Raw genomic sequence first — 15,047 nt, 5'->3', positions numbered from 1 at the left:
TGATCTCCCAAAAAACGGCAACAAACCAGGGGAGCGTTCATAGTTCATCGATCATCACTGTACACAGGCGTTTAGAATGGTCAAGTTGAAACCGGCTCGAATCGAACATCGAGCTCGAAAAATCTGCCAAAAATCAAATTTAAAGGAAAAGTTTGATTTTATCGCTAACGGCGGAAGGCAATAAACACGGAACGAACAATGTTTCTAGAACATTACGAATTAATGAAGACCAACATTGTCACACCATTCATTGCTGCTCGTGCAATCGAGAATTAATCAAAACCAGCAAAATCTGACCAGGCTGGCGGCACTGGAACGGTTAGCTATACACTCTAGGAACGGTTCCGAACACTTCAGATTCGCGCAAGGGGTTTTTCTATGAAGTAAATACAGCCACAGGATAAACTAAGAGGCAGGGGGAACTTACTCAAACTAAGGATCGGTGATCGGACGAGAACCGGTGTTTTCAGCGTGGTATGGTCGTTGACAAGTCTTACCAACACATCCCAGCATCGAGAACATCGCGAATGCTTATGCTCGTGGCCATTTCCTAGCGTTGCTAATGAAATACGAACCTTTGGCAACCTTCAGGCCACTCCAGAAACCAAAGGATGTGCAGCCAGCAATTGTGTAAAAAAGATTTTTCAAAAGAAAATGGACCTCGCAGCATCCTTTGCGAATGGGTTCGGATGCAAAAGATTTGGTGGGGTGGTGCCAACGACACATGGCGTTCCCAAGCGGTCACCCATCTAAGTACTAACCATGCCCAACGCTGCTTAACTTCGGTGATCGGACGAGAACCGGTGTTTTCAGCGTGGTATGGTCGTTGACAAGTCTTACCAACACATTCCAGCATCGAGAACATCGCGAATGCTTATGCTCGTGGCCATTTCCTAGCGCTGCTAATGAAATACGAATCTTTGGCGACCTTCAGGCCACTCCAGAAAGCAAAGGATGTGCACCCAGCAATTGTGTAAAAAAGATTTTTCAAAAGAAAATGGACCTCGCAGCATCCTCTGCGAATGGGTTAGGATGCAAAAGAGTTGGTGGGGTGGTGCCAACGACACATGGCGTTCCCAAGCGGTCACCCATCTCAGTACTAACCATGCCCAACGCTGCTTAACTTCGGTGATCGGACGAGAACCGGTGTTTTCAGCGTGGTATGGTCGTTGACAAGTCTTACCAACACATTCCAGCATCGAGAACATCGCGACTGCTTATGCTCGTGGCCATTTCCTAGCGCTGCTAATGAAATACGAATCTTTGGCGACCTTCAGGCCACTCCAGAAATCAAAGGATGTGCAGCCAGCAATTGTGTAAAAAAGATTTTTCAAAAGAAAATGGACCTCGCAGCATCCTCTGCGAATGGGTTAGGATGCAAAAGAGTTGGTGGGGTGATGCCAACGACACATGGCGTTCCCAAGCGGTCACCCATCTAAGTACTAACCATGCCCAACGCTGCTTAACTTCGGTGATCGGACGAGAACCGGTGTTTTCAGCGTGGTATGGTCGTTGACAAGTCTTACCAACACATTCCAGCATCGAGAACATCGCGAATGCTTATGCTCGTGGCCATTTCCTAGCGCTGCTAATGAAATACGAATCTTTGGCGACCTTCAGGCCACTCCAGAAAGCAAAGGATGTGCACCCAGCAATTGTGTAAAAAAGATTTTTCAAAAGAAAATGGACCTCGCAGCATCCTCTGCGAATGGGTTCGGATGCAAAAGAGTTGGTGGGGTGGTGCCAACGACACATGGCGTTCCCAAGCGGTCACCCATCTAAGTACTAACCATGCCCAACGCTGCTTAACTTCGGTGATCGGACGAGAACCGGTGTTTTCAGCGTGGTATGGTCGTTGACAAGTCTTACCAACACATTCCAGCATCTAGAACATCGCGAATGCTTATGCTCGTGGCCATTTCCTAGCGCTGCTAATGAAATACGAATCTTTGGCGACCTTCAGGCCACTCCAGAAAGCAAAGGATGTGCACCCAGCAATTGTGTATAAAAGATTTTTCAAAAGAAAATGGACCTCGCAGCATCCTCTGCGAATGGGTTAGGATGCAAAAGAGTTGGTGGGGTGGTGCCAACGACACATGGCGTTCCCAAGCGGTCACCCATCTAAGTACTAACCATGCCCAACGCTGCTTAACTTCGGTGATCGGACGAGAACCGGTGTTTTCAGCTTGGTATGGTCGTTGACAAGTCTTACCAACACATTCCAGCATCGAGAACATCGCGAATGCTTATGCTCGTGGCCATTTCCTAGCGCTGCTAATGAAATACGAATCTTTGGCGACCTTCAGGCCACTCCAGAAAGCAAAGGATGTGCACCCAGCAATTGTGTAAAAAAGATTTTTCAAAAGAAAATGGACCTCGCAGCATCCTCTGCGAATGGGTTAGGATGCAAAAGAGTTGGTGGGGTGATGCCAACGACACATGGCGTTCCCAAGCGGTCACCCATCTAAGTACTAACCATGCCCAACGCTGCTTAACTTCGGTGATCGGACGAGAACCGGTGTTTTCAGCGTGGTATGGTCGTTGACAAGTCTTACCAACACATTCCAGCATCGAGAACATCGCGAATGCTTATGCTCGTGGCCATTTCCTAGCGCTGCTAATGAAATACGAATCTTTGGCGACCTTCAGGCCACTCCAGAAAGCAAAGGATGTGCACCCAGCAATTGTGTAAAAAAGATTTTTCAAAAGAAAATGGACCTCGCAGCATCCTCTGCGAATGGGTTAGGATGCAAAAGAGTTGGTGGGGTGGTGCCAACGACACATGGCGTTCCCAAGCGGTCACCCATCTAAGTACTAACCATGCCCAACGCTGCTTAACTTCGGTGATCGGACGAGAACCGGTGTTTTCAGCGTGGTATGGTCGTTGACAAGTCTTACCAACACATTCCAGCATCGAGAACATCGCGACTGCGTATGCTCGTGGCCATTTCCTAGCGCTGCTAATGAAATACGAATCTTTGGCAAGCTTCAGGCCACTCCAGAAACCAAAGGATGTGCACCCAGCAATTGTGTATAAAAGATTTTTCAAAAGAAAATGGACCTCGCAGCATCCTCTGCGAATGGGTTCGGATGCAAAAGAGTTGGTGGGGTGGTGCCAACGACACATGGCGTTCCCAAGCGGTCACCCATCTAAGTACTAACCATGCCCAACGCTGCTTAACTTCGGTGATCGGACGAGAACCGGTGTTTTCAGCGTGGTATGGTCGTTGACAAGTCTTACCAACACATTCCAGCATCGAGAACATCGCGACTGCTTATGCTCGTGGCCATTTCCTAGCGCTGCTAATGAAATACGAATCTTTGGCGACCTTCAGGCCACTCCAGAAATCAAAGGATGTGCAGCCAGCAATTGTGTAAAAAAGATTTTTCAAAAGAAAATGGACCTCGCAGCATCCTCTGCGAATGGGTTAGGATGCAAAAGAGTTGGTGGGGTGATGCCAACGACACATGGCGTTCCCAAGCGGTCACCCATCTAAGTACTAACCATGCCCAACGCTGCTTAACTTCGGTGATCGGACGAGAACCGGTGTTTTCAGCGTGGTATGGTCGTTGACAAGTCTTACCAACACATTCCAGCATCGAGAACATCGCGAATGCTTATGCTCGTGGCCATTTCCTAGCGCTGCTAATGAAATACGAATCTTTGGCGACCTTCAGGCCACTCCAGAAAGCAAAGGATGTGCACCCAGCAATTGTGTAAAAAAGATTTTTCAAAAGAAAATGGACCTCGCAGCATCCTCTGCGAATGGGTTCGGATGCAAAAGAGTTGGTGGGGTGGTGCCAACGACACATGGCGTTCCCAAGCGGTCACCCATCTAAGTACTAACCATGCCCAACGCTGCTTAACTTCGGTGATCGGACGAGAACCGGTGTTTTCAGCGTGGTATGGTCGTTGACAAGTCTTACCAACACATTCCAGCATCTAGAACATCGCGAATGCTTATGCTCGTGGCCATTTCCTAGCGCTGCTAATGAAATACGAATCTTTGGCGACCTTCAGGCCACTCCAGAAAGCAAAGGATGTGCACCCAGCAATTGTGTATAAAAGATTTTTCAAAAGAAAATGGACCTCGCAGCATCCTCTGCGAATGGGTTAGGATGCAAAAGAGTTGGTGGGGTGGTGCCAACGACACATGGCGTTCCCAAGCGGTCACCCATCTAAGTACTAACCATGCCCAACGCTGCTTAACTTCGGTGATCGGACGAGAACCGGTGTTTTCAGCTTGGTATGGTCGTTGACAAGTCTTACCAACACATTCCAGCATCGAGAACATCGCGAATGCTTATGCTCGTGGCCATTTCCTAGCGCTGCTAATGAAATACGAATCTTTGGCGACCTTCAGGCCACTCCAGAAAGCAAAGGATGTGCACCCAGCAATTGTGTAAAAAAGATTTTTCAAAAGAAAATGGACCTCGCAGCATCCTCTGCGAATGGGTTAGGATGCAAAAGAGTTGGTGGGGTGATGCCAACGACACATGGCGTTCCCAAGCGGTCACCCATCTAAGTACTAACCATGCCCAACGCTGCTTAACTTCGGTGATCGGACGAGAACCGGTGTTTTCAGCGTGGTATGGTCGTTGACAAGTCTTACCAACACATTCCAGCATCTAGAACATCGCGAATGCTTATGCTCGTGGCCATTTCCTAGCGCTGCTAATGAAATACGAATCTTTGGCGACCTTCAGGCCACTCCAGAAAGCAAAGGATGTGCACCCAGCAATTGTGTATAAAAGATTTTTCAAAAGAAAATGGACCTCGCAGCATCCTCTGCGAATGGGTTAGGATGCAAAAGAGTTGGTGGGGTGATGCCAACGACACATGGCGTTCCCAAGCGGTCACCCATCTAAGTACTAACCATGCCCAACGCTGCTTAACTTCGGTGATCGGACGAGAACCGGTGTTTTCAGCGTGGTATGGTCGTTGACAAGTCTTACCAACACATTCCAGCATCTAGAACATCGCGAATGCTTATGCTCGTGGCCATTTCCTAGCGCTGCTAATGAAATACGAATCTTTGGCGACCTTCAGGCCACTCCAGAAAGCAAAGGATGTGCACCCAGCAATTGTGTAAAAAAGATTTTTCAAAAGAAAATGGACCTCGCAGCATCCTCTGCGAATGGGTTAGGATGCAAAAGAGTTGGTGGGGTGATGCCAACGACACATGGCGTTCCCAAGCGGTCACCCATCTAAGTACTAACCATGCCCAACGCTGCTTAACTTCGGTGATCGGACGAGAACCGGTGTTTTCAGCGTGGTATGGTCGTTGACAAGTCTTACCAACACATTCCAGCATCTAGAACATCGCGAATGCTTATGCTCGTGGCCATTTCCTAGCGCTGCTAATGAAATACGAATCTTTGGCGACCTTCAGGCCACTCCAGAAACCAAAGGATGTGCAGCCAGCAATTGTGTAAAAAAGATTTTTCAAAAGAAAATGGACCTCGCAGCATCCTCTGCGAATGGGTTAGGATGCAAAAGAGTTGGTGGGGTGATGCCAACGACACATGGCGTTCCCAAGCGGTCACCCATCTAAGTACTAACCATGCCCAACGCTGCTTAACTTCGGTGATCGGACGAGAACCGGTGTTTTCAGCGTGGTATGGTCGTTGACAAGTCTTACCAACACATTCCAGCATCGAGAACATCGCGAATGCTTATGCTCGTGGCCATTTCCTAGCGCTGCTAATGAAATACGAATCTTTGGCGACCTTCAGGCCACTCCAGAAACCAAAGGATGTGCAGCCAGCAATTGTGTAAAAAAGATTTTTCAAAAGAAAATGGACCTCGCAGCATCCTCTGCGAATGGGTTAGGATGCAAAAGAGTTGGTGGGGTGGTGCCAACGACACATGGCGTTCCCAAGCGGTCACCCATCTAAGTACTAACCATGCCCAACGCTGCTTAACTTCGGTGATCGGACGAGAACCGGTGTTTTCAGCTTGGTATGGTCGTTGACAAGTCTTACCAACACATTCCAGCATCGAGAACATCGCGACTGCGTATGCTCGTGGCCATTTCCTAGCGCTGCTAATGAAATACGAATCTTTGGCAAGCTTCAGGCCACTCCAGAAACCAAAGGATGTGCACCCAGCAATTGTGTATAAAAGATTTTTCAAAAGAAAATGGACCTCGCAGCATCCTCTGCGAATGGGTTAGGATGCAAAAGAGTTGGTGGGGTGGTGCCAACGACACATGGCGTTCCCAAGCGGTCACCCATCTAAGTACTAACCATGCCCAACGCTGCTTAACTTCGGTGATCGGACGAGAACCGGTGTTTTCAGCGTGGTATGGTCGTTGACAAGTCTTACCAACACATTCCAGCATCGAGAACATCGCGAATGCTTATGCTCGTGGCCATTTCCTAGCGCTGCTAATAAAATACGAATCTTTGGCAACCTTCAGGCCACTCCAGAAACCAAAGGATGTGCACCCAGCAATTGTGTAAAAAAGATTTTTCAAAAGAAAATGGACCTCGCAGCATCCTCTGCGAATGGGTTAGGATGCAAAAGAGTTGGTGGGGTGATGCCAACGACACATGGCGTTCCCAAGCGGTCACCCATCTAAGTACTAACCATGCCCAACGCTGCTTAACTTCGGTGATCGGACGAGAACCGGTGTTTTCAGCGTGGTATGGTCGTTGACAAGTCTTACCAACACATTCCAGCATCGAGAACATCGCGAATGCGTATGCTCGTGGCCATTTCCTAGCGCTGCTAATGAAATACGAATCTTTGGCAACCTTCAGGCCACTCCAGAAACCAAAGGATGTGCACCCAGCAATTGTGTAAAAAAGATTTTTCAAAAGAAAATGGACCTCGCAGCATCCTCTGCGAATGGGTTAGGATGCAAAAGAGTTGGTGGGGTGGTGCCAACGACACATGGCGTTCCCAAGCGGTCACCCATCTAAGTACTAACCATGCCCAACGCTGCTTAACTTCGGTGATCGGACGAGAACCGGTGTTTTCAGCGTGGTATGGTCGTTGACAAGTCTTACCAACACATTCCAGCATCGAGAACATCGCGAATGCTTATGCTCGTGGCCATTTCCTAGCGCTGCTAATAAAATACGAATCTTTGGCAACCTTCAGGCCACTCCAGAAACCAAAGGATGTGCACCCAGCAATTGTGTAAAAAAGATTTTTCAAAAGAAAATGGACCTCGCAGCATCCTCTGCGAATGGGTTAGGATGCAAAAGAGTTGGTGGGGTGATGCCAACGACACATGGCGTTCCCAAGCGGTCACCCATCTAAGTACTAACCATGCCCAACGCTGCTTAACTTCGGTGATCGGACGAGAACCGGTGTTTTCAGCGTGGTATGGTCGTTGACAAGTCTTACCAACACATTCCAGCATCGAGAACATCGCGAATGCTTATGCTCGTGGCCATTTCCTAGCGCTGCTAATAAAATACGAATCTTTGGCAACCTTCAGGCCACTCCAGAAACCAAAGGATGTGCACCCAGCAATTGTGTAAAAAAGATTTTTCAAAAGAAAATGGACCTCGCAGCATCCTCTGCGAATGGGTTAGGATGCAAAAGAGTTGGTGGGGTGATGCCAACGACACATGGCGTTCCCAAGCGGTCACCCATCTAAGTACTAACCATGCCCAACGCTGCTTAACTTCGGTGATCGGACGAGAACCGGTGTTTTCAGCGTGGTATGGTCGTTGACAAGTCTTACCAACACATTCCAGCATCGAGAACATCGCGAATGCTTATGCTCGTGGCCATTTCCTAGCGCTGCTAATAAAATACGAATCTTTGGCAACCTTCAGGCCACTCCAGAAACCAAAGGATGTGCACCCAGCAATTGTGTAAAAAAGATTTTTCAAAAGAAAATGGACCTCGCAGCATCCTCTGCGAATGGGTTAGGATGCAAAAGAGTTGGTGGGGTGATGCCAACGACACATGGCGTTCCCAAGCGGTCACCCATCTAAGTACTAACCATGCCCAACGCTGCTTAACTTCGGTGATCGGACGAGAACCGGTGTTTTCAGCGTGGTATGGTCGTTGACAAGTCTTACCAACACATTCCAGCATCGAGAACATCGCGAATGCGTATGCTCGTGGCCATTTCCTAGCGCTGCTAATGAAATACGAATCTTTGGCAACCTTCAGGCCACTCCAGAAACCAAAGGATGTGCACCCAGCAATTGTGTAAAAAAGATTTTTCAAAAGAAAATGGACCTCGCAGCATCCTCTGCGAATGGGTTAGGATGCAAAAGAGTTGGTGGGGTGATGCCAACGACACATGGCGTTCCCAAGCGGTCACCCATCTAAGTACTAACCATGCCCAACGCTGCTTAACTTCGGTGATCGGACGAGAACCGGTGTTTTCAGCGTGGTATGGTCGTTGACAAGTCTTACCAACACATTCCAGCATCGAGAACATCGCGAATGCTTATGCTCGTGGCCATTTCCTAGCGCTGCTAATAAAATACGAATCTTTGGCAACCTTCAGGCCACTCCAGAAACCAAAGGATGTGCACCCAGCAATTGTGTAAAAAAGATTTTTCAAAAGAAAATGGACCTCGCAGCATCCTCTGCGAATGGGTTAGGATGCAAAAGAGTTGGTGGGGTGATGCCAACGACACATGGCGTTCCCAAGCGGTCACCCATCTAAGTACTAACCATGCCCAACGCTGCTTAACTTCGGTGATCGGACGAGAACCGGTGTTTTCAGCGTGGTATGGTCGTTGACAAGTCTTACCAACACATTCCAGCATCGAGAACATCGCGAATGCGTATGCTCGTGGCCATTTCCTAGCGCTGCTAATGAAATACGAATCTTTGGCAACCTTCAGGCCACTCCAGAAACCAAAGGATGTGCACCCAGCAATTGTGTAAAAAAGATTTTTCAAAAGAAAATGGACCTCGCAGCATCCTCTGCGAATGGGTTAGGATGCAAAAGAGTTGGTGGGGTGATGCCAACGACACATGGCGTTCCCAAGCGGTCACCCATCTAAGTACTAACCATGCCCAACGCTGCTTAACTTCGGTGATCGGACGAGAACCGGTGTTTTCAGCGTGGTATGGTCGTTGACAAGTCTTACCAACACATTCCAGCATCGAGAACATCGCGAATGCTTATGCTCGTGGCCATTTCCTAGCGCTGCTAATAAAATACGAATCTTTGGCAACCTTCAGGCCACTCCAGAAACCAAAGGATGTGCACCCAGCAATTGTGTAAAAAAGATTTTTCAAAAGAAAATGGACCTCGCAGCATCCTCTGCGAATGGGTTAGGATGCAAAAGAGTTGGTGGGGTGATGCCAACGACACATGGCGTTCCCAAGCGGTCACCCATCTAAGTACTAACCATGCCCAACGCTGCTTAACTTCGGTGATCGGACGAGAACCGGTGTTTTCAGCGTGGTATGGTCGTTGACAAGTCTTACCAACACATTCCAGCATCGAGAACATCGCGAATGCTTATGCTCGTGGCCATTTCCTAGCGCTGCTAATAAAATACGAATCTTTGGCAACCTTCAGGCCACTCCAGAAACCAAAGGATGTGCACCCAGCAATTGTGTAAAAAAGATTTTTCAAAAGAAAATGGACCTCGCAGCATCCTCTGCGAATGGGTTAGGATGCAAAAGAGTTGGTGGGGTGATGCCAACGACACATGGCGTTCCCAAGCGGTCACCCATCTAAGTACTAACCATGCCCAACGCTGCTTAACTTCGGTGATCGGACGAGAACCGGTGTTTTCAGCGTGGTATGGTCGTTGACAAGTCTTACCAACACATTCCAGCATCGAGAACATCGCGAATGCGTATGCTCGTGGCCATTTCCTAGCGCTGCTAATGAAATACGAATCTTTGGCAACCTTCAGGCCACTCCAGAAACCAAAGGATGTGCACCCAGCAATTGTGTAAAAAAGATTTTTCAAAAGAAAATGGACCTCGCAGCATCCTCTGCGAATGGGTTAGGATGCAAAAGAGTTGGTGGGGTGATGCCAACGACACATGGCGTTCCCAAGCGGTCACCCATCTAAGTACTAACCATGCCCAACGCTGCTTAACTTCGGTGATCGGACGAGAACCGGTGTTTTCAGCGTGGTATGGTCGTTGACAAGTCTTACCAACACATTCCAGCATCGAGAACATCGCGAATGCTTATGCTCGTGGCCATTTCCTAGCGCTGCTAATAAAATACGAATCTTTGGCAACCTTCAGGCCACTCCAGAAACCAAAGGATGTGCACCCAGCAATTGTGTAAAAAAGATTTTTCAAAAGAAAATGGACCTCGCAGCATCCTCTGCGAATGGGTTAGGATGCAAAAGAGTTGGTGGGGTGATGCCAACGACACATGGCGTTCCCAAGCGGTCACCCATCTAAGTACTAACCATGCCCAACGCTGCTTAACTTCGGTGATCGGACGAGAACCGGTGTTTTCAGCGTGGTATGGTCGTTGACAAGTCTTACCAACACATTCCAGCATCGAGAACATCGCGAATGCTTATGCTCGTGGCCATTTCCTAGCGCTGCTAATAAAATACGAATCTTTGGCAACCTTCAGGCCACTCCAGAAACCAAAGGATGTGCACCCAGCAATTGTGTAAAAAAGATTTTTCAAAAGAAAATGGACCTCGCAGCATCCTCTGCGAATGGGTTAGGATGCAAAAGAGTTGGTGGGGTGATGCCAACGACACATGGCGTTCCCAAGCGGTCACCCATCTAAGTACTAACCATGCCCAACGCTGCTTAACTTCGGTGATCGGACGAGAACCGGTGTTTTCAGCGTGGTATGGTCGTTGACAAGTCTTACCAACACATTCCAGCATCGAGAACATCGCGACTGCGTATGCTCGTGGCCATTTCCTAGCGCTGCTAATGAAATGCGAATCTTTGGCAACCTTCAGGCCACTCCAGAAACCAAAGGATGTGCACCCAGCAATTGTGTAAAAAAGATTTTTCAAAAGAAAATGGACCTCGCAGCATCCTCTGCGAATGGGTTAGGATGCAAAAGAGTTGGTGGGGTGATGCCAACGACACATGGCGTTCCCAAGCGGTCACCCATCTAAGTACTAACCATGCCCAACGCTGCTTAACTTCGGTGATCGGACGAGAACCGGTGTTTTCAGCGTGGTATGGTCGTTGACAAGTCTTACCAACACATTCCAGCATCGAGAACATCGCGAATGCGTATGCTCGTGGCCATTTCCTAGCGCTGCTAATGAAATACGAATCTTTGGCAACCTTCAGGCCACTCCAGAAAGCAAAGGATGTGCACCCAGCAATTGTGTAAAAAAGATTTTTCAAAAGAAAATGGACCTCGCAGCATCCTCTGCGAATGGGTTAGGATGCAAAAGAGTTGGTGGGGTGGTGCCAACGACACATGGCGTTCCCAAGCGGTCACCCATCTAAGTACTAACCATGCCCAACGCTGCTTAACTTCGGTGATCGGACGAGAACCGGTGTTTTCAGCGTGGTATGGTCGTTGACAAGTCTTACCAACACATTCCAGCATCGAGAACATCGCGAATGCGTATGCTCGTGGCCATTTCCTAGCGCTGCTAATGAAATACGAATCTTTGGCAACCTTCAGGCCACTCCAGAAACCAAAGGATGTGCACCCAGCAATTGTGTAAAAAAGATTTTTCAAAAGAAAATGGACCTCGCAGCATCCTCTGCGAATGGGTTAGGATGCAAAAGAGTTGGTGGGGTGGTGCCAACGACACATGGCGTTCCCAAGCGGTCACCCATCTAAGTACTAACCATGCCCAACGCTGCTTAACTTCGGTGATCGGACGAGAACCGGTGTTTTCAGCGTGGTATGGTCGTTGACAAGTCTTACCAACACATTCCAGCATCGAGAACATCGCGAATGCGTATGCTCGTGGCCATTTCCTAGCGCTGCTAATGAAATACGAATCTTTGGCAACCTTCAGGCCACTCCAGAAAGCAAAGGATGTGCACCCAGCAATTGTGTAAAAAAGATTTTTCAAAAGAAAATGGACCTCGCAGCATCCTCTGCGAATGGGTTAGGATGCAAAAGAGTTGGTGGGGTGGTGCCAACGACACATGGCGTTCCCAAGCGGTCACCCATCTAAGTACTAACCATGCCCAACGCTGCTTAACTTCGGTGATCGGACGAGAACCGGTGTTTTCAGCGTGGTATGGTCGTTGACAAGTCTTACCAACACATTCCAGCATCGAGAACATCGCGAATGCGTATGCTCGTGGCCATTTCCTAGCGCTGCTAATGAAATACGAATCTTTGGCAACCTTCAGGCCACTCCAGAAACCAAAGGATGTGCACCCAGCAATTGTGTAAAAAAGATTTTTCAAAAGAAAATGGACCTCGCAGCATCCTCTGCGAATGGGTTAGGATGCAAAAGAGTTGGTGGGGTGGTGCCAACGACACATGGCGTTCCCAAGCGGTCACCCATCTAAGTACTAACCATGCCCAACGCTGCTTAACTTCGGTGATCGGACGAGAACCGGTGTTTTCAGCGTGGTATGGTCGTTGACAAGTCTTACCAACACATTCCAGCATCGAGAACATCGCGAATGCGTATGCTCGTGGCCATTTCCTAGCGCTGCTAATGAAATACGAATCTTTGGCAACCTTCAGGCCACTCCAGAAAGCAAAGGATGTGCACCCAGCAATTGTGTAAAAAAGATTTTTCAAAAGAAAATGGACCTCGCAGCATCCTCTGCGAATGGGTTAGGATGCAAAAGAGTTGGTGGGGTGGTGCCAACGACACATGGCGTTCCCAAGCGGTCACCCATCTAAGTACTAACCATGCCCAACGCTGCTTAACTTCGGTGATCGGACGAGAACCGGTGTTTTCAGCGTGGTATGGTCGTTGACAAGTCTTACCAACACATTCCAGCATCGAGAACATCGCGAATGCGTATGCTCGTGGCCATTTCCTAGCGCTGCTAATGAAATACGAATCTTTGGCAACCTTCAGGCCACTCCAGAAAGCAAAGGATGTGCACCCAGCAATTGTGTAAAAAAGATTTTTCAAAAGAAAATGGACCTCGCAGCATCCTCTGCGAATGGGTTAGGATGCAAAAGAGTTGGTGGGGTGGTGCCAACGACACATGGCGTTCCCAAGCGGTCACCCATCTAAGTACTAACCATGCCCAACGCTGCTTAACTTCGGTGATCGGACGAGAACCGGTGTTTTCAGCGTGGTATGGTCGTTGACAAGTCTTACCAACACATTCCAGCATCGAGAACATCGCGAATGCGTATGCTCGTGGCCATTTCCTAGCGCTGCTAATGAAATACGAATCTTTGGCAACCTTCAGGCCACTCCAGAAAGCAAAGGATGTGCACCCAGCAATTGTGTAAAAAAGATTTTTCAAAAGAAAATGGACCTCGCAGCATCCTCTGCGAATGGGTTAGGATGCAAAAGAGTTGGTGGGGTGGTGCCAACGACACATGGCGTTCCCAAGCGGTCACCCATCTAAGTACTAACCATGCCCAACGCTGCTTAACTTCGGTGATCGGACGAGAACCGGTGTTTTCAGCGTGGTATGGTCGTTGACAAGTCTTACCAACACATTCCAGCATCGAGAACATCGCGAATGCGTATGCTCGTGGCCATTTCCTAGCGCTGCTAATGAAATACGAATCTTTGGCAACCTTCAGGCCACTCCAGAAACCAAAGGATGTGCACCCAGCAATTGTGTAAAAAAGATTTTTCAAAAGAAAATGGACCTCGCAGCATCCTCTGCGAATGGGTTAGGATGCAAAAGAGTTGGTGGGGTGGTGCCAACGACACATGGCGTTCCCAAGCGGTCACCCATCTAAGTACTAACCATGCCCAACGCTGCTTAACTTCGGTGATCGGACGAGAACCGGTGTTTTCAGCGTGGTATGGTCGTTGACAAGTCTTACCAACACATTCCAGCATCGAGAACATCGCGAATGCGTATGCTCGTGGCCATTTCCTAGCGCTGCTAATGAAATACGAATCTTTGGCAACCTTCAGGCCACTCCAGAAACCAAAGGATGTGCACCCAGCAATTGTGTAAAAAAGATTTTTCAAAAGAAAATGGACCTCGCAGCATCCTCTGCGAATGGGTTAGGATGCAAAAGAGTTGGTGGGGTGGTGCCAACGACACATGGCGTTCCCAAGCGGTCACCCATCTAAGTACTAACCATGCCCAACGCTGCTTAACTTCGGTGATCGGACGAGAACCGGTGTTTTCAGCGTGGTATGGTCGTTGACAAGTCTTACCAACACATTCCAGCATCGAGAACATCGCGAATGCGTATGCTCGTGGCCATTTCCTAGCGCTGCTAATGAAATACGAATCTTTGGCAACCTTCAGGCCACTCCAGAAACCAAAGGATGTGCACCCAGCAATTGTGTAAAAAAGATTTTTCAAAAGAAAATGGACCTCGCAGCATCCTCTGCGAATGGGTTAGGATGCAAAAGAGTTGGTGGGGTGGTGCCAACGACACATGGCGTTCCCAAGCGGTCACCCATCTAAGTACTAACCATGCCCAACGCTGCTTAACTTCGGTGATCGGACGAGAACCGGTGTTTTCAGCGTGGTATGGTCGTTGACAAGTCTTACCAACACATTCCAGCATCGAGAACATCGCGAATGCGTATGCTCGTGGCCATTTCCTAGCGCTGCTAATGAAATACGAATCTTTGGCAACCTTCAGGCCACTCCAGAAACCAAAGGATGTGCACCCAGCAATTGTGTAAAAAAGATTTTTCAAAAGAAAATGGACCTCGCAGCATCCTCTGCGAATGGGTTAGGATGCAAAAGAGTTGGTGGGGTGGTGCCAACGACACATGGCGTTCCCAAGCGGTCACCCATCTAAGTACTAACCATGCCCAACGCTGCTTAACTTCGGTGATCGGACGAGAACCGGTGTTTTCAGCGTGGTATGGTCGTTGACAAGTCTTACCAACACATTCCAGCATCGAGAACATCGCGAATGCGTATGCTCGTGGCCATTTCCTAGCGCTGCTAATGAAATACGAATCTTTGGCAACCTTCAGGCCACTCCAGAAACCAAAGGATGTGCACCCAGCAATTGTGTAAAAAAGAT

The 15,047-nt window shown here is 48.5% G+C and overlaps 42 non-coding genes across 42 annotated transcripts; all 42 read right to left on the bottom strand.

The window, feature by feature from the left end:
• Positions 1 to 712: 712 nt before the first annotated feature.
• Positions 713 to 831, bottom strand: LOC126573647 (5S ribosomal RNA). The gene has a single exon (XR_007608131.1). It is a non-coding gene; the product is annotated as a 5S ribosomal RNA (ribosomal RNA).
• A 224-nt stretch (positions 832 to 1,055) lies between these two features.
• On the bottom strand, positions 1,056 to 1,174 carry LOC126573690 (5S ribosomal RNA). The gene has a single exon (XR_007608173.1). It is a non-coding gene; the product is annotated as a 5S ribosomal RNA (ribosomal RNA).
• A 224-nt stretch (positions 1,175 to 1,398) lies between these two features.
• Positions 1,399 to 1,517, bottom strand: LOC126573645 (5S ribosomal RNA). The gene has a single exon (XR_007608129.1). It is a non-coding gene; the product is annotated as a 5S ribosomal RNA (ribosomal RNA).
• A 224-nt stretch (positions 1,518 to 1,741) lies between these two features.
• Positions 1,742 to 1,860, bottom strand: LOC126573644 (5S ribosomal RNA). The gene has a single exon (XR_007608128.1). It is a non-coding gene; the product is annotated as a 5S ribosomal RNA (ribosomal RNA).
• A 224-nt stretch (positions 1,861 to 2,084) lies between these two features.
• Positions 2,085 to 2,203, bottom strand: LOC126573651 (5S ribosomal RNA). The gene has a single exon (XR_007608135.1). It is a non-coding gene; the product is annotated as a 5S ribosomal RNA (ribosomal RNA).
• Positions 2,204 to 2,427: 224 nt separating this feature from the next.
• LOC126573643 (5S ribosomal RNA) lies at positions 2,428 to 2,546 on the bottom strand. Its single transcript, XR_007608127.1, has one exon. It is a non-coding gene; the product is annotated as a 5S ribosomal RNA (ribosomal RNA).
• A 224-nt stretch (positions 2,547 to 2,770) lies between these two features.
• LOC126573642 (5S ribosomal RNA) lies at positions 2,771 to 2,889 on the bottom strand. The gene has a single exon (XR_007608126.1). It is a non-coding gene; the product is annotated as a 5S ribosomal RNA (ribosomal RNA).
• A 224-nt stretch (positions 2,890 to 3,113) lies between these two features.
• On the bottom strand, positions 3,114 to 3,232 carry LOC126573641 (5S ribosomal RNA). Its single transcript, XR_007608125.1, has one exon. It is a non-coding gene; the product is annotated as a 5S ribosomal RNA (ribosomal RNA).
• Positions 3,233 to 3,456: 224 nt separating this feature from the next.
• Positions 3,457 to 3,575, bottom strand: LOC126573640 (5S ribosomal RNA). Its single transcript, XR_007608124.1, has one exon. It is a non-coding gene; the product is annotated as a 5S ribosomal RNA (ribosomal RNA).
• Positions 3,576 to 3,799: 224 nt separating this feature from the next.
• On the bottom strand, positions 3,800 to 3,918 carry LOC126573639 (5S ribosomal RNA). The gene has a single exon (XR_007608123.1). It is a non-coding gene; the product is annotated as a 5S ribosomal RNA (ribosomal RNA).
• A 224-nt stretch (positions 3,919 to 4,142) lies between these two features.
• Positions 4,143 to 4,261, bottom strand: LOC126573650 (5S ribosomal RNA). Its single transcript, XR_007608134.1, has one exon. It is a non-coding gene; the product is annotated as a 5S ribosomal RNA (ribosomal RNA).
• Positions 4,262 to 4,485: 224 nt separating this feature from the next.
• LOC126573638 (5S ribosomal RNA) lies at positions 4,486 to 4,604 on the bottom strand. Its single transcript, XR_007608122.1, has one exon. It is a non-coding gene; the product is annotated as a 5S ribosomal RNA (ribosomal RNA).
• A 224-nt stretch (positions 4,605 to 4,828) lies between these two features.
• On the bottom strand, positions 4,829 to 4,947 carry LOC126573637 (5S ribosomal RNA). The gene has a single exon (XR_007608121.1). It is a non-coding gene; the product is annotated as a 5S ribosomal RNA (ribosomal RNA).
• Positions 4,948 to 5,171: 224 nt separating this feature from the next.
• Positions 5,172 to 5,290, bottom strand: LOC126573636 (5S ribosomal RNA). Its single transcript, XR_007608120.1, has one exon. It is a non-coding gene; the product is annotated as a 5S ribosomal RNA (ribosomal RNA).
• A 224-nt stretch (positions 5,291 to 5,514) lies between these two features.
• On the bottom strand, positions 5,515 to 5,633 carry LOC126573634 (5S ribosomal RNA). The gene has a single exon (XR_007608118.1). It is a non-coding gene; the product is annotated as a 5S ribosomal RNA (ribosomal RNA).
• Positions 5,634 to 5,857: 224 nt separating this feature from the next.
• On the bottom strand, positions 5,858 to 5,976 carry LOC126573649 (5S ribosomal RNA). Its single transcript, XR_007608133.1, has one exon. It is a non-coding gene; the product is annotated as a 5S ribosomal RNA (ribosomal RNA).
• Positions 5,977 to 6,200: 224 nt separating this feature from the next.
• Positions 6,201 to 6,319, bottom strand: LOC126573633 (5S ribosomal RNA). Its single transcript, XR_007608117.1, has one exon. It is a non-coding gene; the product is annotated as a 5S ribosomal RNA (ribosomal RNA).
• Positions 6,320 to 6,543: 224 nt separating this feature from the next.
• Positions 6,544 to 6,662, bottom strand: LOC126573631 (5S ribosomal RNA). The gene has a single exon (XR_007608116.1). It is a non-coding gene; the product is annotated as a 5S ribosomal RNA (ribosomal RNA).
• Positions 6,663 to 6,886: 224 nt separating this feature from the next.
• Positions 6,887 to 7,005, bottom strand: LOC126573630 (5S ribosomal RNA). Its single transcript, XR_007608115.1, has one exon. It is a non-coding gene; the product is annotated as a 5S ribosomal RNA (ribosomal RNA).
• Positions 7,006 to 7,229: 224 nt separating this feature from the next.
• On the bottom strand, positions 7,230 to 7,348 carry LOC126573629 (5S ribosomal RNA). The gene has a single exon (XR_007608114.1). It is a non-coding gene; the product is annotated as a 5S ribosomal RNA (ribosomal RNA).
• Positions 7,349 to 7,572: 224 nt separating this feature from the next.
• LOC126573628 (5S ribosomal RNA) lies at positions 7,573 to 7,691 on the bottom strand. The gene has a single exon (XR_007608113.1). It is a non-coding gene; the product is annotated as a 5S ribosomal RNA (ribosomal RNA).
• Positions 7,692 to 7,915: 224 nt separating this feature from the next.
• On the bottom strand, positions 7,916 to 8,034 carry LOC126573627 (5S ribosomal RNA). Its single transcript, XR_007608112.1, has one exon. It is a non-coding gene; the product is annotated as a 5S ribosomal RNA (ribosomal RNA).
• A 224-nt stretch (positions 8,035 to 8,258) lies between these two features.
• Positions 8,259 to 8,377, bottom strand: LOC126573626 (5S ribosomal RNA). Its single transcript, XR_007608111.1, has one exon. It is a non-coding gene; the product is annotated as a 5S ribosomal RNA (ribosomal RNA).
• A 224-nt stretch (positions 8,378 to 8,601) lies between these two features.
• Positions 8,602 to 8,720, bottom strand: LOC126573625 (5S ribosomal RNA). The gene has a single exon (XR_007608110.1). It is a non-coding gene; the product is annotated as a 5S ribosomal RNA (ribosomal RNA).
• Positions 8,721 to 8,944: 224 nt separating this feature from the next.
• LOC126573624 (5S ribosomal RNA) lies at positions 8,945 to 9,063 on the bottom strand. Its single transcript, XR_007608109.1, has one exon. It is a non-coding gene; the product is annotated as a 5S ribosomal RNA (ribosomal RNA).
• Positions 9,064 to 9,287: 224 nt separating this feature from the next.
• LOC126573622 (5S ribosomal RNA) lies at positions 9,288 to 9,406 on the bottom strand. The gene has a single exon (XR_007608107.1). It is a non-coding gene; the product is annotated as a 5S ribosomal RNA (ribosomal RNA).
• A 224-nt stretch (positions 9,407 to 9,630) lies between these two features.
• LOC126573621 (5S ribosomal RNA) lies at positions 9,631 to 9,749 on the bottom strand. The gene has a single exon (XR_007608106.1). It is a non-coding gene; the product is annotated as a 5S ribosomal RNA (ribosomal RNA).
• Positions 9,750 to 9,973: 224 nt separating this feature from the next.
• Positions 9,974 to 10,092, bottom strand: LOC126573620 (5S ribosomal RNA). The gene has a single exon (XR_007608105.1). It is a non-coding gene; the product is annotated as a 5S ribosomal RNA (ribosomal RNA).
• A 224-nt stretch (positions 10,093 to 10,316) lies between these two features.
• Positions 10,317 to 10,435, bottom strand: LOC126573619 (5S ribosomal RNA). Its single transcript, XR_007608104.1, has one exon. It is a non-coding gene; the product is annotated as a 5S ribosomal RNA (ribosomal RNA).
• A 224-nt stretch (positions 10,436 to 10,659) lies between these two features.
• Positions 10,660 to 10,778, bottom strand: LOC126573618 (5S ribosomal RNA). The gene has a single exon (XR_007608103.1). It is a non-coding gene; the product is annotated as a 5S ribosomal RNA (ribosomal RNA).
• A 224-nt stretch (positions 10,779 to 11,002) lies between these two features.
• On the bottom strand, positions 11,003 to 11,121 carry LOC126573617 (5S ribosomal RNA). The gene has a single exon (XR_007608102.1). It is a non-coding gene; the product is annotated as a 5S ribosomal RNA (ribosomal RNA).
• Positions 11,122 to 11,345: 224 nt separating this feature from the next.
• LOC126573616 (5S ribosomal RNA) lies at positions 11,346 to 11,464 on the bottom strand. Its single transcript, XR_007608101.1, has one exon. It is a non-coding gene; the product is annotated as a 5S ribosomal RNA (ribosomal RNA).
• A 224-nt stretch (positions 11,465 to 11,688) lies between these two features.
• Positions 11,689 to 11,807, bottom strand: LOC126573615 (5S ribosomal RNA). The gene has a single exon (XR_007608100.1). It is a non-coding gene; the product is annotated as a 5S ribosomal RNA (ribosomal RNA).
• A 224-nt stretch (positions 11,808 to 12,031) lies between these two features.
• Positions 12,032 to 12,150, bottom strand: LOC126573614 (5S ribosomal RNA). The gene has a single exon (XR_007608099.1). It is a non-coding gene; the product is annotated as a 5S ribosomal RNA (ribosomal RNA).
• A 224-nt stretch (positions 12,151 to 12,374) lies between these two features.
• On the bottom strand, positions 12,375 to 12,493 carry LOC126573613 (5S ribosomal RNA). Its single transcript, XR_007608098.1, has one exon. It is a non-coding gene; the product is annotated as a 5S ribosomal RNA (ribosomal RNA).
• Positions 12,494 to 12,717: 224 nt separating this feature from the next.
• On the bottom strand, positions 12,718 to 12,836 carry LOC126573611 (5S ribosomal RNA). Its single transcript, XR_007608096.1, has one exon. It is a non-coding gene; the product is annotated as a 5S ribosomal RNA (ribosomal RNA).
• A 224-nt stretch (positions 12,837 to 13,060) lies between these two features.
• LOC126573610 (5S ribosomal RNA) lies at positions 13,061 to 13,179 on the bottom strand. Its single transcript, XR_007608095.1, has one exon. It is a non-coding gene; the product is annotated as a 5S ribosomal RNA (ribosomal RNA).
• A 224-nt stretch (positions 13,180 to 13,403) lies between these two features.
• On the bottom strand, positions 13,404 to 13,522 carry LOC126573609 (5S ribosomal RNA). Its single transcript, XR_007608094.1, has one exon. It is a non-coding gene; the product is annotated as a 5S ribosomal RNA (ribosomal RNA).
• Positions 13,523 to 13,746: 224 nt separating this feature from the next.
• Positions 13,747 to 13,865, bottom strand: LOC126573608 (5S ribosomal RNA). The gene has a single exon (XR_007608093.1). It is a non-coding gene; the product is annotated as a 5S ribosomal RNA (ribosomal RNA).
• Positions 13,866 to 14,089: 224 nt separating this feature from the next.
• On the bottom strand, positions 14,090 to 14,208 carry LOC126573607 (5S ribosomal RNA). The gene has a single exon (XR_007608092.1). It is a non-coding gene; the product is annotated as a 5S ribosomal RNA (ribosomal RNA).
• Positions 14,209 to 14,432: 224 nt separating this feature from the next.
• On the bottom strand, positions 14,433 to 14,551 carry LOC126573605 (5S ribosomal RNA). The gene has a single exon (XR_007608091.1). It is a non-coding gene; the product is annotated as a 5S ribosomal RNA (ribosomal RNA).
• Positions 14,552 to 14,775: 224 nt separating this feature from the next.
• Positions 14,776 to 14,894, bottom strand: LOC126573604 (5S ribosomal RNA). The gene has a single exon (XR_007608090.1). It is a non-coding gene; the product is annotated as a 5S ribosomal RNA (ribosomal RNA).
• Between the last annotated feature and the right edge of the window lie 153 nt (positions 14,895 to 15,047).

The sequence above is a fragment of the Anopheles aquasalis genome, chromosome 2 (assembly GCF_943734665.1).
Source record: "Anopheles aquasalis chromosome 2, idAnoAquaMG_Q_19, whole genome shotgun sequence".
Taxonomy (NCBI): domain Eukaryota; kingdom Metazoa; phylum Arthropoda; class Insecta; order Diptera; family Culicidae; genus Anopheles; species Anopheles aquasalis.
The sequence above is the reverse complement of the archived record's forward strand: the minus strand, read 5'-3'. Positions and strand labels throughout refer to the sequence as shown.